At 43.7% G+C, this 26,705-nt stretch overlaps 1 pseudogene; it reads right to left on the bottom strand.

Moving 5' to 3' along the window:
• The window catches only part of LOC123484956, a 40,024-nt pseudogene extending 13,534 nt beyond the window's left edge, over positions 1 to 26,490 (bottom strand).
• Positions 26,491 to 26,705: the final 215 nt, after the last annotated feature.

Genomic DNA, 26,705 nt, shown 5'->3' with positions numbered 1-26,705 from the left:
CCAATCTAAAGCAGTTGTCAATCGCCTGCTCGGCTGGACTCTTCCCAGTAGAGGCCGTCGTAACATGCTGAGACAGCAGGAACCTTGACAGTCAGGTCTGCCAGTCACCCACTGAGATCATAGACAAAGCCTCCTTGGTTGTCTGAACCATGCGTACAGCTTGGCCATTGGAGGATGGATGATATGGGGCTGTGGTGATGTGTCTGATTCAGTTTCGCCCAGCAAACTCCTTAAACTCAGCAGAAGTGAAGGCAGCTCCATTGTCTGACACCAGGACGTCACACAACCCATGAGTGGCAAACAGCAAATGGAGGGTGCTTATTACAGCAGCAAAGGGCATCAAGATAACCATGGCTACTTCCAGGCATTTTGAATGGGAATCCACTATAATGAGAAAAGTATTTCCTTTGAATGGCCCAGCAAAGTCTATATGAAGTCGAGAACATTTCTTTGTTGTCCACTTCCATGGGTGCAAGGTGGCCTTGGGTGGAGCATGGTGTGACTCCTGACAGGTGACACAGCTGCGCACCACAGCCTAAATGTCCATGTCCATCCCAGGCCACCACAAATAGCTCCGTGCCAATGCCTTCATCCTCACTATTCCAGGATGCATATAATGCAGCATGGAAAGGACCCTTTCCCTCACCAGGCCAGGAACCACCACCTGACTGCCCCACAACACAAAGTTATTGTGAACCTACAGCTCGTTCCGACGATACCAGTAAAGCCCAAACTGTCTGCCAGGAACCTCAGAGGTCCATCCATGTAGCACCCAGCGAAGCACTCGGGACAGGACAGGATCCTTGAAGGTCAGTGCGGCTATCCTAGAAGCATGGAGAGGGGCATCATGCACCACCTCCAACAGCATCACTTCCCAGGTAGGTGGTGGCTCAGACAAAGGGGTAGTGAGTGGCAGGCAACTCAGGGCATCTGCATTAGCCAGCTGCTTCCCTGGATGATAGCAGAGCTCATAACTATGAGGTCCCAGTGACAGGCTCCATCTGACCATGCATGTGAAAATAATCTGGCGCATGGGCTTCATATGATGAAGCACGCCCAGCAAAGGCTTGTGGTTGGTGTAGACCACAAAATGGCAACCTGACAAATACTGATGGAACTTCTTGACAGGGCCTCTTTATCCGGCTGGGCATAGTTCGATTCAGCGACAGTTAGGGTCCTAGATGCGTAGCACACAGGTGCCTCCCGACCATCAGATTCCACATGACTAAACAAGGCACCGAGCCCATATGGAGACACATCACAGACCAGTAACTAGGGTTTTCTATCATCAGAGTGGGCTAGCAGCCCATCTGCTTGCAGCAGCTACTTAGCCTCTTCATAGACTTCTTTGTGAGTGTCGTTCCAACTCCAGGGAGCTGCCTGGTCCAGTAGGCGATGCAAGAGCTGTAGCTTTATCAGGCAGGAAGCAGCTGTAAAAGTTGAGAAGCCTCAAAAAACGACTGAAGCTCAGATTTGTTCTGGGAAGAAGGTGCCTCCTTAATGGCCTTTACCTGATCCAGGGTCGGTCGCACGCCATCCTTGTCAACGTGGAACCCCAGGAACTCAACACTGTGTGCAGCAAAAATTGACTTCTCTCTCTCAGGCTGTGGCCCTCCATGGGTACTATAGATAACATACTCCTCAGGGTCTGGGTCACAGTTTACCAAGTGTGTCTGTTATGTGGTCCTAGTGGGCATGAATGAGCTGCCTGAGACCTGGGACTGGGAACTTTTCAAACAGAGTCGAGCTATATGTGCCCTACGTTTACAGTAGTGACAGGTTGCAGCACTAAACCTACAGCTGTTGGAATTACGGGCACCTCCACATCTGAAACAGGCTCTGAAGTCCTCTCTGGACTCTGACTCCGCCCCCTCCGTGCGCACCGGCCAACTGCTACGTTCAGCGAGATGAATGTCAGACACAGTCGGAGGACCTGGTCTTTCAGGGTGAAGCAGACAGGCATTATTTGCAGCAGTCTCAGCCACCAAGGCTTTTTCCTCAGCCACTCTAAATGTCAGATTGGGCTCAGCCATTAGACTCATCTAACAATTCTGTCAAGCAGCATCAGCTCCAGCTGATCTCCAACATGATGGTACACCGAAAGCCTGCGCAGACCAGCAATGAAACTGGAGATATTCTGATTTGCCTTTTGTTTACAATTATGAAAATTACATCTCTGCACAATTTCTGACGGAGCTGGGCTGAAATACCGCTTCAAACATGCCACTATATGTTCAGAACTCTTTGCAGTGGGAAGGGCCAGAGCGAGTAGAGAACACTGAACAAAAATATAAACGGAACGTGCAACAATTTCAAAGATTTTACTGAGTTACAGCTCATATAAGGAAATTAGTCAATTGAAATAAATAAATTAGGCCCTAATCTATGGATTTCAAATGACTGGGAATACAGATATGCATCTGTTGTTCACAGATACCTTAAAAAAAAAGGTAGGGGCGTGGGTCAGAAAACCAGTCAGTATCTGGTGTGACCACCATTTGCCTCATGCAGCGCAACACATCTCCTTCGCATAGAGCTGATCAGGCTGTAGATTGTGGCCTGTGGAATGGTGTCCCACACTTCTTCAATGGCTGTGCGAAGTTGCTGGATATTGGCGGAAACTGGAACACGCTGTCGTACACTTCGATCCAGAGCATCCCAAACATGCTCAATGAGTGAAATGTCTGGAGAGTATGCAGGCCATGGAAGAACTGGGACATTTTCAGCTTCCAGTAATTGTGTACATATCATACCAACATGGGGCCATCCATTATCATGCTGAAACATTAGGTAATGGTGGCGGATGAATGGCATGACAATTGGCCTCAGGATCTCATCACGGTACCTCTGTGCATTCAAATTGCCATCGATAAAATGCAATTGTGTTCATTGTTCGTAGCTTATGCCTGCCCATACCATAACCCCACTGCCACCATGGGGCACTCTGTTCACAACATTGACAAAAGAAAACCGCTCGCCCACACGACACCATACACCATGTCTGCCATCTGCTCGGTACAGTTGAAACTGGCATTAATCTGTGAAGAGCACACTTCTCCAGAATGCCAGTGGCCATCAAAGGTGAGCATTTCAAAACAAATCAAATCAAATTTTATTGGTTACATGCGCCGAATACAACAGGTGCAGACATTACAGTGAAATGTTTACTTACAGCCCTTAACCAACAGTGCATTTATTTTTAACAAAAAAAGTAAAAATAAAACAACAACAAAAAAAGTGTTGAGAAAAAAAGAGCAGAAGTAAAATAAAATAACAGTAGGGAGGCTATATATACAGTAAAATAAAGTGACAGTAGGGAGGCTATATATACAGGGGGGTACCGGTGCAGAGTCAATGTGCGGGGGCACTGGCTAGTTGAGGTAGTTGAAGTAATATGTACATGTGGGTAGAGTTAAAGTGACTATGCATAAATAATTAACAGAGTAGCAGCAGCGTAAAAAGGATGGGGTGGGGGGGCAGTGCAAATAGTCCGGGTAGCCATGATTAGCTGTTCAGGAGTCTTATGGCTTGGGGGTAGAAGCTGTTGAGAAGTCTTTTGGACCTAGACTTGGCACTCCGGTACCGCTTGCCGTGCGGTAGCAGAGAGAACAGTCTATGACTAGGGTGGCTGGAGTCTTTGACAATTTTGAGGGCCTTCCTCTGACACCGCCTGGTATAGAGGTCCTGGATGGCAGGAAGCTTGGCCCCAGTGATGTACTGGGCCGTACGCACTACCCTCTGTAGTGCCTTGCGGTCGGAGGCCAAGCAGTTGCCATACTCAGGCGGTGATGCAACCAGTCAGGATGCTCTCGATGGTGCAGCTGTAGAATTTTTTGAGGATCTGAGGACCCATGCCAAATCTTTTCAGTCTCCTGAGGGGGAATAGGCTTTGTCGTGCCCTCTTCACGACTGTCTTGGTGTGTTTGGACCATGATAGTTCGTTGGTGATGTGGACACCAAGGAACTTGAAGCTCTCAACCTGTTCCACTACAGCCCCGTCGATGAGAATGGGGGCGTGCTCAGTCCTCTTTTTTTTCCTGTAGTCCACAATCATCTCCTTTGTCTTGGTTACGTTGAGGGAGAATTGTTGCCCACTGAAGTCATTTATGACGCCAAACTGCAGTCAGGTCAAGACCCTGGTGAGGTTGACGAGCACGCAGATGAGCTTCCCTGAGACGGTGCAGAAATTATTCGGTTATGCAAACCCACAGTTTCATCAGCTGTCCGGGTGGCTGGTCTCAGATGATCCCACAGGTGAAGAAGCCGGATGTGGAGGTCCTGGGCTGGCGTGGTTACACATGGTCTGTTGTTGTGAGGCAGGTTGGACGTACTGCCAAAACGACATTGTAGAGAAATTAATATTATGGTAGAGAAATGAACATTAAATTATCTAGCAACAGCTCTGGTGGACATTCCTGCAGTCAGCATGCCAATTGCACACTCCCTCAAAACTTGAGACATCTGTGGCATTGTGTTGTGCGACAAAACTGCACATTTTTAGAGTGGCCTTTTATTGTCTCCAGTACAGGGTGCACCTTTGTAATAATCATGCTGTTTAATCAGCTTCTTGATATGCCACACCTGTCAGGTGGATGGATTATCTTGGCAAAGGGGAAATGCTCACTAACAGAGATGTAAAGAAATGTGTGCACATGGAACATTTCTGGGATCTTTTATTTCAGCTCATGAAACATGGAACCAACACTTTACATGTTGCGTTTATACACTACATGACCAAAAGTATGTGGACACCTGCTTGTCAAACCTCTCACACATGGAACATTTCTGGGATCTTTTATTTCAGCTCATGAAACATGGAACCAACACTTTACATGTTGCGTTTATACACTACATGACCAAAAGTATGTGGACACCTGCTTGTCAAACCTCTCATTCCAAAATCATGGGCATTAATATGAAGTTGGTGCCCCCTTTGCTGCTATAACAGCCTACACTCTTCTGGGAAGGCTTTTCAATAGATTTTGGAACATTGCTGCGGGGACTTGCTTCCATTCAGCCATGAGCATTAGTGAGGTCGAGCACTGATGTTGGGCGATTAGGCCTGGCTCGCAGTCGGCGTTCCAACTCATCCCAAAGGTGCTCGATGGTGTTGAGGTCAGGGCTCTGTGCAGGCCAGTCAAGTTCTTCCACAACGATTTCGACAAACCATTTCTGTATGGATCTCGCTTTGTGCTCAGGGGCATTGTCATGCTGAAACAGGAAAGGGCCTTCTCCAAACTGTTCTCCTGGCATTCGCCAAACCCAGATTCATCCATCGGACTTATAGATGGTGAAGCGTGATTCATCACTCCAGAGAACGCGTTTCCATCGCTCCAGAGTCCAATGGTGGCGAGCTTTACACCACTCCAGCTGCTCGGCCATGGAAACCCATTTCATGAAGCTCCTGACAAACAGTTCTGGTGCTGACGTTGCTTCCATAGGCAGTTATCAACTTGGTAGTGAGTGTTGCAACCGAGGACAGACATTTTTTACACGCTACGCGCTTCAGCATTCGCCGGTCCCATTCTGTGAGCTTGTGTGGCCTACCACTTCGCGGCTGAGCCGTTGTTGATCCTAGACGTTTCCACTTCACAATAACAGCCCTTATAGTTGACCTGCTCTAGCAGGGCAGAATTTTGACGAACTGACTTGTTGGAAAGGTGGCATCCTATGACGGTGCCACATTGAAAGTCACTCTCTTCAGTACGGGCCATTCTACTGCCAATGTTTGTCTATGGAGATTGCATGGCTGTGTGCTTGATTTTATACACCTGTCAGCAATGGGTGTGGCATCATATATACTTTTGTATATACAGTGGGGAGAACAAGTATTTGATACACTGCTGATTTTGCAGGTTTTCCTACTTACAAAGCATGTAGAGGTCTGTAATTATATTTATCATAGGTACACTTCAACTGTGAGAGACGGAATCTAAAACAAAATTCCAGAAAATCACATTGTATGATTTTTAAGTAATTAATTTGCATTTTATTGCATGACATAAGTATTTGATCACCTACCAACCAGTAAGAATTCTGGCTCTCACAGACCTGTTAGTTTTTCTTTAAGAAGCCCTCCTGTTCTCCACTCATTACCTGTATTAACTGCACCTGTTTGAACTCCTTACCTGTATAAAAGACACCTGTCCACACACTCAATCAAACAGACTCCAACCTCTCCACAATGGCCAAGACCAGAGAGTTGTGTAAGGACATCAGGGATAAAATTGTAGACCTGCACAAGGCTGGGATGGGCTACAGGACAATAGGCAAGCAGCTTGGTGAGAAGGCAACAACTGTTGGTGCAATTATTAGAAAATGGAAGAAGTTCAAGATGACGGTCAATCATCCTCGGTCTGGGGCTCCATGCAAGATCTCACCTCGTGGGGCATCAATGATCATGAGGAAGGTGAGGGATCAGCCCAGAACTACACGGCAGGACCTGGTCAATGACCTGAAGAGAGCTGGGACCACAGTCTCAAAGAAAACCATTAGTAACACACTACGCCGTCATGGATTAAAATCCTGCAGCGCACGCAAGGTCCCCCTGCTCAAGCCAGCGCATATCCAGGCCCGTCTGAAGTTTGCCATTAACCATCTGGATGATCCAGAGGAGGAATGGGAGAAGGTCATGTGGTCTGATGAGACAAAAATATAGCTTTTTGGTCTAAACTCCACTCGCCGTGTTTGGCGGAAGAAGAAGGATGAGTACAACCCCAAGAACACCATCCCAACCGTGAAGCATGGAGGTGGAAACATAATTCTTTGGGGAAGCTTTTCTGCAAAGGGGACAGGACGACTGCACCGTATTGATGGGAGGATGGATGGGGCCATGTATCGCGAGATCTTGGCCAACAACCTCCTTCCCTCAGTAAGAGCATTGAAGATGGGTCGTGGCTGGGTCTTCCAGCATGACAACGACCCGAAACACACAGCCAGGGCAACTAAGGAGTGGCTCCGTAAGAAGCATCTCAAGGTCCTGGAGTGGCCTAGCCAGTCTCCAGACCTGAACCCAATAGAACATCTTTGGAGGGAGCTGAAAGTCCGTATTGCCCAGCGACAGCCCCGGAACCTGAAGGATCTGGAGAAGGTCTGTATGGAGGAGTCGGACAAAATCCCTGCTGCAGTGTGTGCAAACCTGGTCAAGACCTACAGGAAACGTATGATCTCTGTAATTGCAAACAAAGGTTTCTGTACCAAATATTAAGTTCTGCTTTTCTGATGTATCAAATACTTATGTCATGCAATAAAATGCAAATTAATTACTTAAAAATCATACAATGTGATTTTCAGGATTTTTGTCTCTCACAGTTGAAGTGTACCTATGATAAAAATTACAGACCTCTACATGCTTTGTAAGTAGGAAAACCTGCAAAATCGGCAGTGTATCAAATACTTGTTCTCCCCACTGTATGATGTATTTTTGTTCAGTGTAGAATATGTCACTGCCCCGCACACACAGAGCAGCACAGCGCGATTCTTTAGCCACAAAAAAAATGCTAGCCTTTCAACATACTTCTCCCAAGACCTATGATTTTCCTCAACAAACTCCTCAATCTTCCCATACAAAGCCATGATCAGAAAAGGAAAATCCACTTTTATGTTTCCTCACGAATCCTCTTCAAACATTCCAGTCCGGATCCGCCTCGTCGCCAGTACTATGTCCGTGACATAGTGAAAGTCCAATCCAATAACGAGGAGCAAGAAAGGTACGTTTAGGCTATTTACTCCATGGTGCAGGCAATAAACATGAATGCCATGTCGGCAGGTGACTGAACTTTTACACCAATGGGGCGCGCACGCTATATATGGGAACGTTTGTGCACGCTCATACACAAGAGAAACCACATACTCTCCATTAAGATGGTAGGAGTACAATAAGGGCACTGTGGGATTGACTCTTCACTGGTAAAGGTCAGTTATTGACATATCCCACTTTGTACTGTAGGCGACATAGAAACGAGCCATGGTCGACAGCCTTGCCAACCTCCTCTCTCCTCCTCTGCACAGATAATAGCTCGGGTCGAAGCGAAGAGAATGTATAAGGGTCAGATGTCCATGAATCCTTGTATTGCAGCCTATATCCACTGTGCTCTATGTTTGGTTGTCTATAAACACTTCAATGGACAGAAATGACTCATCCCTTATCTGGGATTCTCTTTTTCTCATTAGATTGAGCCACGATGCACTTCCTAATTAAAGGGATAGTTCACCTAAATTACAAAATGTCATTGGTTTCCTTACCCTGTAAGCAGTATATAGACAAGGTATGACATCAATCCATGCTTTGGTTTAGTTTCCCTGGCACTGTTCCCAAATGCTAATGTTTTAGCATTTGTGGCACAAATCCCATTCAAGTCATGGGACCGATATTAGCATTTTTCGCACCTCATGTTCAAATCAAGTGACTTTGCTGAGCTTCACAATACATTTGAGATACTTTGGGATGTTTTGGGCGATGTGCGAAAACTGTTTATATCGGTATGACTTGAATGGGAATTGTGCCACAAATGCTAAGATATGAGGTAAACCAAAGCATGTATTGCTGTCATACCTAGACTGCTTACAGGGTAAGAAAACCAATATGTCATTTTGTAATTTGGATGAACTATCCCTTTAAAGATCTGAAAGGTGAGAAAATCCACATTGATTAACTAATAAAACTCATTTAATTAAAAAATATCTGTTTTATTATCACATACACCGGATAGGTGCAGCGAAATTAGTGGAGGCTGCTGAGGGGAGGACGGCTCATAATAATGGCTGGAACAGCGCGAAACCATGTGTTTGATACCATTCCACTCCAGACATTACCACAAAACTGTCCTCCCCAATTAAGGTGCCACCAACCTCCTGTGAGTGAAATGTGTTGTTTTACAGGGTCAGCCATAGCAGTACGGCGCCCCTGGAGCAAATTAAGTGCCTTGCTCAAGGACACATCGGCAGATCTTTCACTTTGTCGGCTCAGGTATTCAAACCAGCAATTTTTTGATTACTGGCCCAACGCTCTAACCGCTAGGCTACCTGCTGCCATTATCGCCATGGGAACGCAGCACGCCACATGTCCAATGTTTTTTCCCTGGGGTAAGTGAAAATATCAAACAGCGAGAATCTATCTGTCGGCTCCGTCACGCCAGTGGGTGGGTGGTGTGGAGGAATGGATAGAGTTTTCCCGTTTTACTTAAGTTAACTCTTCAGACCCCTGTTTCAAGAGAGTAAGCCTATTCTCTATTAAGCATGCTTTTTAAACGAGGACTACGGTTACTCTGTGTCTGGGCAATCAGACCAAGACGTTTATTTACAAAAACAACGACATTCAAAGACATGATAATATGATAGGACTATTTTCTATCTGAAGGTGACAATTGAGGATGACTTACTGTAGGGATGTACATAGGCTGTGGATGGAGAAGCAATGGTGGTGCCTTGGAAGGGTGGGGGAAATGGAGGCGGAATACGTACACTGTGGGGGGGGATTTATTGTAGACTGAATAGAAGTAAGATCAAGGTCTTTATCTGGGAAACAGCTGGAAATCCATTAGCTTCAGCGCGCATGGCTTTCACATCCTGTTCCCACCCATCCTTACTAAGGGTATAATTTCAATGTACTACTCCACTTATTAATAATGCTCTATATTCACTTCCCATTCTGCCTGAGCTGAATTTTGTCCCATTTTATTGCAGGTGATATACTGTTGTTGTGTAGTTAATGCACTGCCCAGAAATCCTGGTCCTTTTGAATGTGGCTTTAAAGAAAGGTAGAGAGGTACAGAGTAGCTTTGCATCTAGCTTTCCCATTGGTGACTCACACATTATCATGAAAAGCTGTAGACAATTATTCTCTTTCATGCTACAAACCTACAGTGAGGGAAAAAAGTATTTGATCCCCCGCTGATTTTGTACGTTTGCCCACTGACAAAGAAATGATCAGTCTATAATTTTAATGGTAGGTTTATTTGAACAGTGAGAGACAGAATAACAACAAAAAAATCCAGAAAAACGCATGTCAAAAATGTTATAAATTGATTTTCATTTTAATGAGAGAAATAAGTATTTGACCCCCTCTCAATCAGAAAGATTTCTGGCTCCCAGGTGTCTTTTATACAGGTAGCGAGCTGAGATTAGGAGCACACTCTTAAAGGGAGTGCTCCTAATCTCAGCTTGTTACCTGTATAAAAGACACCTGTCCACAGAAGCAATCAATCAATCAGATTCCAAACTCGCCACCATGGCCAAGACCAAAGAGCTCTCCAAGGATGTCAGGGACAAGATTGTAGACCTACACAAGGCTGGAATGGGCTACAAGACCATCGCCAAGCAGCTTGGTGAGAAGGTGACAACAGTTGGTGTGATTATTCGCAAATGGAAGAAACACAAAAGAACTGTCAATCTCCCTCGGCCTGGGGCTCCATGCAAGATCTCACCTCGTGGAGTTGCAATGATTGTGAGAACGGTGAGGAATCATTCCAGAACTACACGGGATGATCTTGTCAATGATCTCAAGGCAGCTGGGACCATAGTCACCAAGAAAACAATTGGTAACACACTACGCCGTGAAGGACTGAAATCCTGCAGCGCCCGCAAGGTCCCCCTGCTCAAGAAAGCACATTTACAGGCCCGTCTGAAGTTTGCCAATGAACATCTGAATAATTCAGGGGAGAACTGGGTGAAAGTGCTGTGGTCAGATGAGACCAAAATGGAGCTCTTTGGCATCAACTCAACTCGCCGTGTTTGGAGGAGGAGGAATGCTGCCCATGACCCCAAGAACACCATCCCCACCGTCAAACATGGAGGTGGAAACATTATGCTTTGGGGGTGTTTGTCTGCTAAGGGGACAGGACAACTTCACCGCATCAAAGGGACGATGGACGGGGCCATGTACCGTCAAATCTTGGGTGAGAACCTCTTTCCCTCAGCCAGGGCATTGAAAATGGGTCGTGGATGGGTATTCAAGCATGACAATGACTCAAAACACACGGCCAAGGCAAAAAAGGAGTTGCTCAAAAAGCAGCACATTAATGTCCTGGAGTGGCCTAGCCAGTCTCCAGACCTTAATCCCATAGAAAATCTGTATAGGGAGCTGAAGGTTCGAGTTGCCAAATGTCAGCATCGAAACCTTAATGACTTGGAGAAGACAAAATCCCTCCTGAGATGTGTGCAAACCTGGTGGCCAACTACAAGAAACGATTGACCTCTGTGATTGCCAACAAGGGTTTTGCCACCATGTACTAAGTCATGTTTTGCAGAGGGGTCAAATACTTATTTCCCTCATTAAAATGCAAATCAATTTATACAAATGTTGACATGCGTTTTTTCTGCATTTTTTTGTTGTTATTCTGTCTCTCACTGTTCAAATAAACCTACCATTAAAATTATAGACTGATCATGTCTTTGTCAGTGGGCAAACGTTCCCTCACTGTATATACCATTCAGAGTATCTGCCCATCAAGCCTCCTACTCAAAACAGTTGTATATGCATCGACCTCATACTGTGATAGAATACAAACGGTATAATTTGGATCTAGTACATTGGACCTGTAGTGACCGATGGCGTTCATTGCAGGTACCTCTATAATTTATACAAAAGTGAGTTGTAAGACTACAATACGTGGGTCAGAAGAAAATGCCTGGGATAGCATTTGGTCTGGCTTTTGGTGTCTATTGTGTATCATACTGTGATTGTCTTGTGTATATATAAGACATTGACTGTTGTATATATTAGGGGTATGTGAGTCAAGGGAGATGTACAGTGCCTTCGGAAAGTATTCAGACCCCTTGACTTTTTCCACATTTTGTTACGTTACAAGCCTTATTCTAAAATGGATTAAATAAATAAAAATCCTCAGCAATCTACACACAATAACCCATAATGACAAAGCAAAAACAAATTTTAGCAAATTTATAAAATAAACAAAACGGAAATACCTTATTTACATAAGTATTCAGACCCTTTGCTATGAGACTTGAAATTGAGCTCAAGTGGATCCTGTTTCCATTGATCATCCTTGAGATGTTTCTACAACTTAATTGGAGTCCACCTGTGGTAAACTCAATTGATTGGACATGATTTGGAAAGGCCCACACCTGTCTATATAAGGTCCCACAGTTGACAGTGCATGTCAGAGCAAAACCCAAGCTATGAGGTCGAAGGAATTGTCCGTAGAGCTCCGAGACAGGATTGTGTTGAGGCACAGATCTGGGGAAGGGTACCAAAAAATGTCTGCAGCATTGAAGGTCCCCAAGAACACAGTGGCCTCCATCATTGTTAAATGGAAAACGTTTGGAACCACCAAGACTCTTCCTAGAGCTGGCCGCCTGGCCAAATTGAGCAATCGGGGGAGAAGGGCCTTGGTCAGGGAGGTGACCAAGAACCCATTGGTCACTCTGACAGAGCTCTAGAGTTCCTATGTGGAGATGGGAGAACCTTCCAGAAGGACAACCGTCTCTGCAGCACTCCACCAATCAGGCCTTCATGTTAGAGTGGCCAGACGGAAGCCACTCCTCAGTGACAGGCACATGACAGCCCGCTTGGAGTTTGCCAAAAGGCACCTAAAGACTCTCAGACCATCAGACCATTAGAAACAAGATTGTCTGGTCTGATGAAACCAAGATTTAACTCTTTGGCCTGAATGGCAAGCGTCACGTCTGGAGGAAACCTGGCACCATCCCTATGGTGAAGCATGGTGGTGGCAGCATCATGCTGTGGGGGTGTTTATCAGCGGCAGTGCCTGGGAGACTAGTCAGGATCGAGGCAAAGATGAACAGAGCAAAGTACAGCGAGATTCTTGATGAAAACCTGCTCCAGAGTGCTCAGGACCTCAGACTGGGGCAAAGGTTCACCTTCCAACAGGACAACGACCCTAAGCACACAGCCAAGACTATGCAGGAGTGGCTTTGGGACAAGTCTCTGAATGTCCTTGAGTGGCCCAGCCAGGGCCCAAACTTGGAACCGAGCTAACATCTCTGAAAATAGCTGTGCAGTGACGCTCCCCATCCAACCTGACAGAGCTTGAGAGGATATGCAGAGAAGAATGGGAGAAACTCCCCAAATACAGGTGTGCCAAGCTTGTAGCGTCATACCCAAGAAGACTCGATGCTGTAATTGCTGCCAAAGGTGCTTTAACAAAGTACTGAGTAAAGGGTCTGAATACTTATGTAAATGTGATATTTCTGTTATTCATTTTTAATAAATTAGCTAAAATTCTAAAACCCTGATTTTGCTTTGTCATTATGGGGTAATTGTGTGTAGATTGATGAGGGGAAAAAACTATTTAATAAATTTTAGAATAAGGCTGTAACCTAACAAAATGTGGAAAAAGTTAAGGGGTTAAAAAGTTAAGGGGTCTGAATACTTTCCGAAGGCACTGTACCTGTCCAGAGTTGTTTATTAGGAAATGGAACTGATCTAATTTGCTCATTTTATGAAACAAACAACAATTGTGTCTGTCATTGTTTGTTGGCACTGCCATTGCTGCCTTACCTTGCTGACCCCCCATTCCTCCTCCAAAAGGATCACAATGGAAATAAGCTTTGTGTTATCCTTGATGATTTTCTTAAATTGTATGTGGAGGCGTTTAGTACATCTATGAAATATATTACTTCTTCTCATGTATTTTTCATAAATGCATATGGAATATATGATTTCCCCAGATATTTTGTATATGTTTATACAAAATATAGGACATATGAATGGGTGACATTATTGCCTGGCTGTACAATACTCACAGCTAGAGAAGACCAGGGGACAGGAGTGCTCATCCATAGGGAAGTTGTGGAGCTGCAGCTGGCACTCTGCATTGATGGTCAACCTACAGCACGAGTCAGAGAGAGGCCGTGAGTGAGCATTGCCGTCGTTACTCACATAGAGTTCAGCTCTGCTCTGAGAGAGCAGTGCTACAACAACAACCACCGCCGCGCTAACCACATACACCACTGGTGATGTGAATGTGTCATTTATTGATGAAGACAGCATAGGGTGTGAAATAAGGGAAGGCTGGCTCTTGATGTTGTTCTCACATACTGCACATGCTGAGAATGAGACAGATAGCAATAATGCTGCATTTCGCTGCTATGCTGTTTCCTTTTTTCTGTGTGTGTGAAAAGACTGAGCGATTGCAGTGTTAACAAACTGGAACCTTGTTGCATGCCTGTGAGAGACCAAATGGGCCACCTATTACCCTGACATGACTGCCAGTGCCAGGGGGCTAGAGATTGCGGGTTTCTCGGTCGGCCGGCCGGCTGGTCACCTCCGAGTCTGGTGAGCGCTGCAAATTGGTATTTTCCTTGAGTAACAAACTCCGACAGACTAGTTAAGAAAAATGAACGGATGAAGAAATGCTCTTGTCCCGGAGTTATGTAGGTCATCAGACCGAATTCCACCCTATTCGTCTCCTCTTTTCTTTCCCTCCTCCTCCTCCTCCTCCTCCTCCTCCTCCTCCTCCTCTCGCTCCCTGATAAAATGTCACTCTTGTTTACGTTGGCTTGACTGAAGTTCACAGTGAAGAGGAATTAATGGGAGCTTAGATGGGAGCTTAGATTCACTCCATTGTTTTAATCAGACCAGGATGCCACTCAAGAATATTTCTAGATCTGCTCAATGATAATGCTGATGAATAATGCTTACTGAAAATGCTAATTAATAATGCAAACTGATATTGTTCACTGATAATGCTCAGTTATAATGCTCAACAATAGTCATCACCAATAAATCGAACCACATTTTATTGGTTGTGTACACATATTTAGCAGATGTTATCACGGGTGTAGCGAAATGCTTATGTTCCTAGCTCCAACAGTGAAGTAATACCTGACAATACAAAACAATACACACAAATCAAAAAACTCTAAAGAAAGGAATTAAGAAATATAGAAATATTAGAATGAGCAATGTCAGAGTCCGGAATATAAATATATATATATATATATGTATATGATGGTGTGTATAGACATTATGGGCAGTATATGATGCTAACTAATAATGCTCAGTGATAATGCTCAATAATAATGTTCAGTGATAATACTCATATACTGCATAAAGCTAAACGATAATGCTCAAAGATAATACTAACCGATAACCTCACTGAGAATGGCTGATAATGGCGGATCTTGTATGATTCCGCCTTGTGGAGCCAGCCAGGTCAGTGCTGGCAATAATTAACTTGCCCACACATTCTTATCCTTTCTCCTGTGCTTTGCCTGTTGCCAAGGGAATGCCTCACTCAGTGATGCAAACAGCAGGGTGATGTCTCTCTTTTCTCAGCGGAGGTGAGTCCACGGTTGAAAACGTTACAAAAAAGGACTGAAAGGATGACATTTATACCCTAAAAAGCATGATCTCCCTAAGACAGTATACTACAGTGTAAAGTGAATGTACCAAGTGTGCTAACCCACATAGCAGAGCAGTGAAAAAAGAGACAAAACAACATTCGTCTTATCGTAGAGTAGACAGATGTTTATTTTTGTGTATTGGTGTAGCATCAGTATGTGGCAGAGACGTCAGTTGTGTTTGTGCCACTTTCTTACACTGTGTTGAACTCTACCTGAATTCTGAGGAAGTTGGAATATTCTAGATGTAATCTTCAGTGCAAAGACAGGTAGTAATGACACTATTTTCATTCATATTGACTATTTTTCTTTCCTTGAAAAGGAAAACCCAATGTTTGCTACGCTGTAATCTCTGAACTAAGACGGAACGATAATCGGCTGTTCAAAACAACAATGTCTGTGATATCAGATAAAGAAAAGCCATTTATTTTACCTCAGCGTGTATAATATCTTCCCATCGTTCCAAATACGCAGAAGCTGATTGGGCATCGTAATCCAATGAGAGTCTGCGTTCTTGGAGTTTCTGAAGATGGTGTCAGGGACCCAGATCATTCCCACCATGTTGCTGTTGAGCGTCAGGATCTTCATGGTGCTGTTGTATTGCAGACGGCTGTCAATCCACGTCTGTGCAAAAATGATGTCAATTTGGTATTCCTGTAACATAACAGAAAAAACGTACCTTTAATTTACATATATTATACATATTTCATGTATTATTACATTTTTTATGATACATTTTGGTCCCAACTCTGTATCACAGTCATGCTATATATTTAACTTATTATTAAAATGTTTTCCTTAAGAGAGAAGCTGCACATCTGCGGTGTTGATGGTCTACCCGAACATAGAGACAGGACGAGACAAGACCTTTATCCTCTTAGACAAAGCATACCATAAATGATTCTATGATAAGAGAAGCATCAATTATAAATTGCCTTAACATTTAAAAGTGCGCAAAAAATTTGAAGTATTTTTTATGTTGACGTCCCCCAGAGACCGCATCTTGATTCTGACGGGTGACCTTTTGGAAACTTTTACAGGCACAGGGGACCTGACTTTAATACAGCACTAATTAGAGTGTGATGGGCGCAGCACCGACTGTAGCTGTTACCGTGACCTTAAGGAGTAAAAGGACAGTCAATCACACAATACGTCAGTCTATTGAGTCTATTACTCAAGGCTTCCATGCAATAGGCACTGTAATATATAAGGACCTGTTTGGCTCAGTTGGTAGAGCATAGCGCATAGCGCAGGTTTATGGGTTTGATTCCCGCTGGGGTAACCCTAAGAAAAATGCATGCATGACTGCAAGTTGCTTTGTAAAACAGCATCTGCTAAACGGCATACATTAATGTATGAGAAATAAAGTGAAACGGCTTGATCAGACAAACTAGTATCACAGATAAGATACATAATTTACCTACTGATGACTACATTTGAATTAATAATGCTGATATAAAATTTGACTATGTTATTTCACCCATGGGTTTTTCACTAGCTAAGTTATCAAGATGAATGTGATACGAAATCAGTGATAATCTCTAAGGCAATCTAAAAACCCTAAATACCCAGTATGCATTTATTCCGCTCTTTCCCCCTCTAACAGTCTCTGTGTGGTCCTGTAATACCCTTTAAATGTATGATGAAGGTGTGTTTATATAAATATTAATAGATATTTTCCTCATAATTAGTTTCACTTCAGTAAATTAATTACAACCTTAAGACTGCAATGACATTTCATAGTCTTGACAAAACGGTAAAACAAGAAAATGACTTGATTCCTAAACTATTTGTTAGACCTGGCTTCCTTACATCATGAGGGTGTGTACAGTAGACTGCTACGTCATCAGACAGTAATTCAGGGTATCTTTTATTTATGTAACCTTTACGTACACAGCGAAGTCACACTGAGATCCATGTCTCTTTTACAAGGGTTAGTGCTATCTGGAATCCTTCGGACGTCCCTACCTTAAACCCTAACCTTTTTTTATTTTTTATTTATTTCACCTTTATTTAACCAGGTAAGCCAGTTGAGAACAAGTTCTCATTTACAACTGCGACCTGGCCAAGATAAAGCAAAGCAGTGCGATAAAAACAACAACACAGAGTTACATATGGGGTAAAACAAAACATAAAGTCAAAAATACAACAGAAAAAAATATATACAATGTGTGCAAATGTAGCAAGTTATGGAGGTAAGGCAATAAATAGGCTATAGTGCAAAATAATTACAATTAGTATGAACACTGGAATGATAGATGTGCAAGAGATGATGTGCAAAATAAAGATACTGGGGTACAAATGAGCAAAATAAATAACAATATAGGGATGAGGTAGTTGGGCGGGCTAATTTCAGATGGGCTGTGTACAGGTGCAGTGATCGGTAAGGTGCTCTGACAACTGATGCTTAAAGTTAGTGACAGAGATAAGTGTCTCCAGCTTCAGAGATTTTTGCAATTTGTTCCAGTCATTGGCAGCAGAGAACTGGAAGGAATGGCGGCCAAAGGAGGTGTTGGCTTTGGGGATGACCAGTGAGATATACCTGCTGGAGCGCATACTACGGGTGGGTGTTGCTATGGTGACCAATGAGCTAAGATAAGGCGGGGATTTGCCTAGCAGTGATTTATAGATGGCCTGGAGCCAGTGGGTTTGGCAACGAATATGTAGTGAGGACCAGCCAACAAGAGCGTACAGGTCACAGTGGTGGGTAGTATATGGGGCTTTGGAGACAAAACGGATGGCACTGTGATAGACTACATCCAATTTGCTGAGTAGATTGTTGGAGGCTATTTTGTAAATGACATCGCCGAAGTCAAGGATCGGTAGGATAGTCAGTTTTACGAGGGCATGTTTGGCAGCATGAGTGAAGGAGGCTTTGTTGCGAAATAGGAAACCGATTCTAGATTTAACTTTGGATTGGAGATTCTTAATGTGAGTCTGGAAGGAGAGTTTACAGTCTAACTAGACACCTAGGTATTTGTAGTTGTCCACATACTCTAGGTCAGACCCGTCGAGAGTAGTGATTCTAGTCGGGTGCAAGCAGCGTTCGGTTGAAGAGTATGCATTTAGTTTTATTAGTGTTTAAGAGCAGTTGGAGGCTACTGAAGGAGTGTTGTATGGCATTGAAGCTCGTTTGGAGGTTTGTTAACACAGTGTCCAATGAAGGGCCAGATGTATATAAAATGGTGTCGTCTGCGTAGAGGTGGATCTGAGAGTCACCAGCAGCAAGAGCGACATCATTGATATACATGGAGAAAAGAGTCGGCCCAAGAATTGAACCCTGTGGCACCCCCATAGAGACTGCCATAGGTCCAGACAACAGGCCCTCCGATTTGACACATTGAACTCTATCTGAGAAGTAGTTGGTGAACCAGGCGAGGCAGTCATTTGAGAAACCAAGGCTATTTAGTCTGCCAATAAGAATGCGGTGGTTGACAGAGTCGAAAGCCTTGGCCAGGTCGATGAAGACGGCTGCACAGTACTGTCTATTATCGATCGCGGTTATAATATTGTTTAGGACCTTGAGCGTGGCTGAAGTGCACCCATGACCAGCTCGGAAACCGGATAGCATAGCGGAGAAGGTACGGTGGGATTCGAAATGGTCGGTGATCTGTTTGTTAACTTGGCTTTCAAAAACTTTCGAAAGGCAGGGCAGGATGGATATGGGTCTGTAACAGTTTGGATCTAGAGTGTCACCCCCTTTGAAGAGGGGGATGACCGCGGCAGCTTTCCAATCTCTGGGGATCTCAGACGTTACGAAAGAGAGGTTGAACAGGCTAGTAATAGGGGTTGCGACAATTTCGGGCGGCTAGTTTTAGAAAGAAAGGGTCCAGATTGTCTAGCCCAGATGATTTGTAGGGGTCCATATTTTGCAGCTCTTTCAGAACATCAGCTGTCTGGATTTGTGTGAAGGAGAAGTGGGGGGAGGCATGGGCAAGTTGCAGCGGAGGGTGCAGAGCTGGTGGCCGGGGTAGTGGTAGCCAGGTGGAAAGCATGGCCAGCCGTAGCAAAATGCTTGTTGAAATTCTCGATTATTGTAGATTTATCGGTGGTGATAGTGTTTCCTAGCCTCAGTGCAGTGGGCAGCTGGGAGGAAGTGCTCTTATTCTCCATGGACTTTACAGTGTCCCAAAACTTTTTGGAGTTAGTGCTACAGGATGCAAATTTCTGTTTGAAAAAAGTTAGCCTTTGCTTTCCTAACTGCTTGTGTATATTGGTTCCTAACTTCCCTGAAAAGTTGCATATCGCGGGGGCTATTTGATGCTAATGCAGTACGCCACAGGATGTTTTTGTGCTGGTCAAGGGCAGTCAAGTCTGAGCAGAACCAGGGGCTATATCTGTTCTTAGTTCTGTATTTTTTGAATGGGGCATGTTTATTTAAGATTGAGAGGAAATTACTTTTAAAGAACAACCAGGCATCCTCTACTGACGGAATGAGATCTATATCCATCCAGGATACCTGGGCCAGGTCAATTAGGAAGGCCTGCTCGCTGAAGTGTTTTTGGGAGCGTTTGACAGTGATGAGGGGTGGTCGTTTGACCGCGGACCTGTTATGGACGCAGGCAATAAGGCAGTGATTGCTGAGATCCTGGTTGAAGACAGCGGAGGTGTATTTAGAGGGTAAGTTAGTCAGGATGATATCTATGAGGGTACCCATGTTTACGGATTTAGGGTTGTACCTGGTAGGTTCGTTGATAATTTGTGTGAGATTGAGGGCATCTAGTTTAGATTGTAGGATGGCCGGGGTGTTAAGCATATCCCAATTTAGGTCTCCAAGCAGTACGAACTCTGAGGATAGATGGGGGGCAATCAATTCACATATGGTGTCCAGGGCACAGCTGGGGGCTGAGGGGGTCTGTAGCAAGCGGCAACAGTGAGAGATTTATTTCTGGAAAGGTGGATTTTTAGAAGTAGAAGCTCAAACTGTTTGGGCACAGACCTGGATAGTATGATAGAGCTCTGCAGGCCATCTCTACAGTAGATTGCAACTCCACCCCCTTTGGCAGTTCTATCTAGACGGAAAATGTTATAGTTGGGGATGGAAATTGCAGAATTTTTGGTGGCCTTCCTAAGCCAGGATTCAGACACTGCTAGAACATCAGGGTTGGTGGAGTGTGCTAACGCAGTGAATAACTCAAACTTAGGGAGGAGGCTTCTGATATTTACGTGCAGAAAACCAAGGCTTTTACGGTTACAGAAGTCAACAAATGATAGCTCCTGGGGAGTAGGAGTGATACTGGGGGCTGCAGGGCCTGGGTTAGCCTCTACATCACCAGAGGAACAGAGGAGTACTAGAATAAGGATATGACTAAAGGCTTTAAGAACTGGTATTCTAGTGCGTTGGGTACATAGAATAAAGGGGGCAGTTCTCCGGGCGTTGTAGAAAAGATTCAGGGCATTATGTACAGAAAAGGATATGGAAGGATATAAGTACAGTTGAGGTAAACCTAAGCGTTGGGTAACAATGAAAGAGATAGCATCACTGGAGGCACCGATTGAGCCGGTCTCGGCGTGTATGGGGGGTGGAACAAAGGAACTATTTGAGGCAGTTTGAGAGGGACTTGGGGTTCTACAGTGAAATTGTATAATAAGAACTAACCCAAACAGCAATAGGCAAGGCATATTGACATGGGAGAGAGGCATAAAGCAATCACAGGTGTTATTAGAGAGAGCTAAGACAACAACTGGTAATAGCGATAAAGTTTGGGCTGAGGCTAAACAGAATAAACAGGACAGGGTACCGTGTAAAGGAACAGTCCAGCAGGCATCAGCTTCGCAGCTGAGTGATCATAAGGTCCAGTGAACAGCAATATGTGAGCCCGAGAGCAGTTCAAATTGGTGCTTCAGCACAGCTAGCAGGGAGCACAGTTGTATTTTGCGTGTGCTAGCGGGCCGGGGCTAGCAGATGGATCTTCGTGGTCGTCGCAACGGGAAGCCTGTTGAAACCACATCAGACGATTTCGTCGGCAAACCAGTCGTGTTGGATCGGCGGGGCTCAGTGTCAACACTAGGAGGTCCTGTCCGGTTGACAGAGAGGTAGATAGCCGGGAGATGGGCCTGAGGCTAGCTCAAGGCTAAATGGTGCTTGCTATGGGGCAATGGTAATTAGCCAACAACAGGTTGCAGCTAGCTGGTTGCGATGATCCGGCGCTAGGGTCCAGTGATTCCGGCAGAAAGTCCGATATGCTCTGGGTCGATAGCACGCTGTGCAGACTGGCCGACGAATTGTCCAGGCTAGAGCTAGAGCTGGCTGGTGGATAGTGTAGGCCACGGACAATGGTGAAGACGCTAACGGTGACTAATAGCAAGTAGCCATTCAGTTGCAGCTACACTAGTTTCAGCTTAAGGTTCTTGATGAAAGTTATAAAGAAATAATAGAATCCTTTCCACGTTGGGTGAGGCGGGTTGCAGGAAAGTATATTTAGTTAAAGAAGGAAAAGTAAAATTGAGAAATATATACAAAATAGACAAAAAAAACAAGAAACTGGATATTTACACTAGGACACATAATAAAACCATGACCGCACTGCTACGCCACCTTAACCCCTAGCATTACCCTAACCCTTACCTTAACCATTTAAAATGTAAACTTCAAAGTGGTGATGTCAGAGTTGGATGTCCCAAGGATCCTGGATAGCAAGGACCCTTTTACAAGTGAACCCAGAACAATACAAAATGCACACATTAGGGAAGAGCTAATCAATCCAGGCATGTGCACTCATCATGAGTCACTCAGCACTCATCATGAGTAGCCATGGTCTCTAATTAAGGTCTTAACATGCCCATAGGGGACTACGTTTTCCAAATTCAGTCTACCCTGGAGTCCATTCCATCTCTACAGTAAATGTAAAGACTTTAGAAAAAACCTTATTATCTACCTCAGATGAGGGCCATAAGCAGCGGGATATGAATAGGATATGATTACTACTGTTAAAACCAGCACTCTGGCGATAATATTTGGTTATAAAATACACGCTGTGCTCAAACAGCTTATCAATGTAGGGATGGAAAAACCACATCCTCTTTACTCGTTCTGTGTCATTAACTATTATGGAAATCGTTACGAAAGTATGAAAAATGTATGCACTCACTAACTGTAAGTCGCTCTGGATAAGAGCGTCTGCTAAATGACTAAAATGTCAATGTCTAAATGAAAGCTCATACCCACGCTTTTAATTGCTGACTCGAGAAAAGGGCAAAGCAAAAGTCTTACCGCGATGAATGTGAGTTCAAATTAAACATGTAAAAAATAGGTAACTTATGAATGTATCTTGGCTTCTCTGTCGGTCGTTACAAGGCTAAGAATTACTCCCACAGCGCAACTTCCAGGTAAACATTTAGCACCCCTCATGAATTTAAAGTCCAACAGCAGGCACTAAAATGAGCATGTCAAATGCCACATTATGAAAGGTCAAGTGAGAAAAAACGATGCTCCAAGGAATTACAGCATTACAGTACAATGCTACGATCTGGAAATCCACAATATCAACCCATTAGAAGTACTCACAGCCTTGTGTATGATTCATTACACTTGCTTCAACACATTGTTCTGTTCTACATTGTTTATTTAGCCTTGTCCCGGATCTGTTTGTGATCTTGCCAACTCCATTGCTGTCATTGTCAAGCCAAACCTATTTTTTTTTAGAAAGGCCTACAGTGAGAGACCAAAAGGTCAGTCTTGTGTAAAATGTTGGCCAACAATGGGCAGCTTGCTTGTAGAGAGCTTTGAACTTTTGCATGTTGTATGCCTGGCCGTGGATTCTGCTATGGGTAGCCCCGTTGCCTTGGACACAGAGTGAGCCTCCCTGATATAGCCTAAAAATAGCAATTCCTTTCGCAGAAAATTGTGAAGATGTCCCTTCAAACAAAATGAGTCAATAATTCAGTGAGTACATAAAGTAACCAGTGTCATTAAACCAGTGTCATTGTGGCTGAAATCTACAATCCAGAAACTCAGAATGTGTGGATACCTGGAGAATCTGTGAAAACAATTGTTGAAAACAAGACAATGAAAACATTTAGAAATGTCTCACGTTTTTTCTTCTTCTGATATATACTGTACTATAGTAATGGTATTGGATTAGTCCAAGGGAGCCATTGCGTTCCAGTGTTAGCTAACTATTAATACATTTTTTACACTAATTGTAACTGTAAATCCTAGCTGACAGCTGTCAAAAACTGTATGTGTATGGATATTAGATACCAAAGCTAATGGAATCCAACACACAAAATATTTCCTATGCTCATTGCTCTCTCTCCTTCCAATTATTAGGAAGGAGAGATACGATCTGGGCCTGTAGCCTTCATATAATCCTGTAGTCCCATATAATCCTGTAGCGATCTATTGGAATCTGGAGGAGGGTAGACAAAGTCTAAAGTTCTAAAGTTCATACTAGCACACCACATAGAATACACACCACATTATGGATATTAGCGGTTAAAAGTGTTGGGCCAGTAACTGAAAGGTCGCAGGTTCGAATCCCGGAGCCGACTAGGTGAACAATGTGCCATTGAGCAAGGCACTTCACCCTTATGCTACTGTAAGTCACTCTGGATAAGAGAGTCTGCTAAATGACTAAAATGTAAATGTAAGTGGTATAGTATGGATATTGAGACTGGAGGTTAGACAGAGTGCTTAATAGGATGAGTTCTCTGTTGGTAAAGTAAACACTACCCACTGATCCACTGTTGTTCCCCTGAGACCTGGTGTCACATCTTAGACGTACTCCCTTTTAAACACGGCGTCATCAAACATCTCTCGTCCTCTCTGTGGGGCGGCTCCTCACTAGCTAGCATTATGTAACCCATTGTTATCTAGGCTAGACGTTTTGGCAGACTCTATCTATTTTCATTCTGAGGAGACCAAACAACCAGACAGGTTCTGAATAACTTATTTTTGTGTTTATTGACGCTAATCCTGTGGAACATAAAAAGAACAATGTCCTGTAGAAGTGATTTTGTCTTTCTGGGTTGATGATATTAGCTCGAATTGATCTTGATTCCTCATATTAACACAATCTGTTTTCACTCTGCGAAAATGCACCAAATAACATCATAGATCCATCATTTTTCAATGGCACCACATGAAGCACTGTAGCATGGAGAGATCTCATGGAGAGAGTCATTATCTTTAACTGATGGACTGTTGGCCGAGATTACTGTGGCATAGTGTCCTCTTTTGGTCGGCTAATTCGACTTGCTATCTTTTCTGCATAGCACCAGCAACGATGACCATCACACTCTGAGTTAATGGTGCTTAATCAGACATGCTCCCGTCACATTCTGTCCTAGATTAATATCCGCTTCAGTGACGTTGACTCATCCGAGCACTCAGTACCGTTGGTGTAAATAAACCCTAACCATTCCCCGATTGCAAAAATACTCTCCTTCTCTTTAGATCACTAACAATGCCCATGGAACATCATGTCTGGGTGACTACATACTAGGTTTATATATATGGCTTAAACAGAAACAATTATAGTAGAGTACATGAACATAGAACATCATGTCTGAGTGAGTAGCCTTCATTGACTATATAAACCCAATATATAGTATTGTACATTATCAATATGGATGGGTATTACACAAAGTTCCCATTTATTAAAAAAATAAGATCATTAGCTATCACTAGCTATGTTCATAAAACATCATGCCTGGGTGAGTCCATTGACTACTAACCCTACTGTATATGAACATGTAACAATTATAGTACATGATCAATATGGATGCCCTGTTCCATACAACCCATCGACTTGACCTGCCGCTTCGTCTTCCAGAAACAGAGTTCTGATGATCTAAATGCGTTAAATGGACATTCAAGACATGGGAGATTACTCCACAGTTCACAGAGTGATGCTCAGTGTGCACTGAAGTGTGACGGGGGTTTGCAGCCAAGCCGAGCTGAAGAAATCTGTTGTTTTCTTTTCCTCCTGGCTTTGTAATGTTGCCAGGACAAACAGTTACAGGGGCGGGGCTAAGGGAGGGTGTTGGATGCTCCTATAGGCTATCGTAGTCTAGCCAAAGTCACATCGTGGTGGAGATCTGTGTTACTCATCAATCACTGTGTATCTGAAATAATCTGGTAAAAATCCAAGATGGGGTGAACATCATTCAGTAATGTGATGGTCTGGTGACTCACTAGTAGGTGTAGCTGTTGATTCTAAACAGAAATGGCTGTTGCCCGGACTGAAGGGTACAACAATGAAACACAACAGCACACTACACTACCTATGAAGTTGATTACTAAACATAGGGACATTACATATAAGATTGACTAAGTAAGTAAGCAATAAGGCTTAAGAACCCTGATGTATATCATGAATAACACACTAAGGGTTGTTCTTACCACAATGGGAGCCAGAGTTGTATTACACCATCATACGTATTCAATATTCATTATGCTCTCACTAGTCCCATATAATCCTGTAGCAATCTATTGGAATCTGGAGGAGGGTAGACAAAGTCTAAAGTTCTAAAGTTCATACTAGCACACCACATAGAATACACACCAAATTATGGATATTAGCGGTTAAAAGCGTTGGGCCAGTAACTGAAAGGTCGCAGGTTCGAATCCCGGAGCAGACTAGGTGAACAATCTGTCGATGTGCCCTTGAGCAAGGCACTTCACCCTTATGCTACTATAAGTATTATAATGCAAGGCCCGACTGAGAAAACACTTAAAGTTTAGTCATGTACCTTTGAGTCATTGACATTTGAGTCATTTACATTTGAGTCATTTACATTTGAGTCATTTACATGCAGAGCATACTGATACAGTTACTGCAGTATAACCAGTTGTCTGAGCACTGTGACCACAGGCTCTATTTCTCATTCCATCACCCACACATCCCACTTCACCACCAGATACAACTGCTTTCCTGTCTGTGCAGCCCAGCTCACAGGGGATATGAAGGATGATGGAATGTGTATCTTGCCTTAACTCTCTTGGCCCACAGTTGACCTTTTTTCAAGCAGCACAGAAAAACAAAGTAATCAAATTATGTTCATGATAATTAGGAGAGAGAGAGAGAGAGAGAGAGAGAGAGAGAGAGTGAGAGAGGCAGAGAGAGAGCGAGAGAGAGAAATATTCACTTACCATGTCTATTGATGATACAGGTCCGATGCTATTGACATATATGTCAACGTCGATAAGAGTTGGTTTAACTGTAAAATACAGAAAGAGAAATCACTGTAAACACTATTTTTAACACCAACCAAGCGTAGTAGCACTGCCAAGCCTAGGGTACCATGTCAAAAGTGTTTAAATGGACATGCCTACAAATCTGTTGTTGACTGTGGTCGACTTTCAACCATTTCTGAGGGATGAAAACACCTGACACATATTGATTTGGGGAGTGAACTATCACTTGAAGTGATGCCTA

The sequence above is a fragment of the Coregonus clupeaformis genome, unplaced genomic scaffold, assembly GCF_020615455.1.
Source record: "Coregonus clupeaformis isolate EN_2021a unplaced genomic scaffold, ASM2061545v1 scaf0507, whole genome shotgun sequence".
NCBI classification, from domain to species: domain Eukaryota; kingdom Metazoa; phylum Chordata; class Actinopteri; order Salmoniformes; family Salmonidae; genus Coregonus; species Coregonus clupeaformis.
The sequence above is the reverse complement of the archived record's forward strand: the minus strand, read 5'-3'. Positions and strand labels throughout refer to the sequence as shown.